At 23.9% G+C, this 1,087-nt stretch overlaps 1 protein-coding gene across 1 annotated transcript in view; it reads right to left on the bottom strand.

Annotated features, from left to right (window-relative positions):
* LOC100569226 overlaps positions 1–1,087 on the bottom strand; it is a 5,451-nt gene that overhangs the window by 1,267 nt on the left and 3,097 nt on the right. The gene's annotated exons all lie outside the window — the stretch shown is intronic.

Here is a 1,087-nt window from a genome sequence, read left to right as displayed (position 1 = left end):
TATTAATAATGTTTGAAACATATTTGCTGTAAAAAGTAAAACTTGTCATACAAACTTTACTTTACCTATTTTATTTTTTACAATTATAATATATATCCATTAGTAAACCTATAAACTGCTTTCTTTAGTGCTGATCTAAAGGTTATCATTTATCAAAGGAATTATGATTACGGATTGTTCGACTTTTACATCTCATCACGGATCGACTAAAGTCTAAATATATTAAAACAGATAATTTTAATTGGCATTTTATTCAACTGTGGGTACCATTATCGTTTATCGTGTAAGTGTATTTGACTAATATGGAGCACTGTTTCTTATCAAATACATAATAATATAATAATTAGTATGAACTCGATAAATATTGTTATTTGTTAGGTAGGTACATCCTGATGTGATTAATGATTATATTTATTAACTATTTTATGTTTACCTCTCTATATTATTGTCGTTTAAATGTCTAATCACTGAGTAACATTAAATAACAAAACATGAACTATAAATTAAATAAAAAATAATTCATTATAGACAATAAAAGTAACAAAAATACAAACTTATACATTATTAGTGATAAACTTAATGACAAATGAAGGTGATACATGGGCATTGTTTAATTTAAACGACCTATTTATGTTAATTTATAGCCCAATACGTGAACCGTATGATATAACATAGCCCATACCCCATAGGTATGAAAAAAGTTAAAAATGACAATGAACATATTTTGTATATTAAATCGATTAGTTTCAACGAACAAACCTTTTGAAAGTTAATAATTTATAAATGTTAGTTAATATTGAAATTAAATAAAAACAGAATTAGTTGATTTAAGATGTTGAAAGCGTAAATGTTTTTTGACGTATTAATAAATAATAATTAATTTACTTGATTCAAATTATTAATCGTTAAAAAAATACAACGTACCTATAATAGGATATTCATAGATAAATTTTTCAGTGTGACTGCCATAATATCATTAAGCTGATTGGATTTTGCGTTGTGCCGTTGTAAGTAACTATCGAATTATTATAATTTTATCATGTTACTTCTTACTAAATTACAATTTACACAAATATTTAAAAACAAT

This window comes from Acyrthosiphon pisum, chromosome X, assembly GCF_005508785.2.
Source record: "Acyrthosiphon pisum isolate AL4f chromosome X, pea_aphid_22Mar2018_4r6ur, whole genome shotgun sequence".
Lineage (NCBI taxonomy): Eukaryota > Metazoa > Arthropoda > Insecta > Hemiptera > Aphididae > Acyrthosiphon > Acyrthosiphon pisum.
Note: the sequence above shows the minus strand (reverse complement) of the source record. Positions and strands in the feature narration are given on the sequence as shown.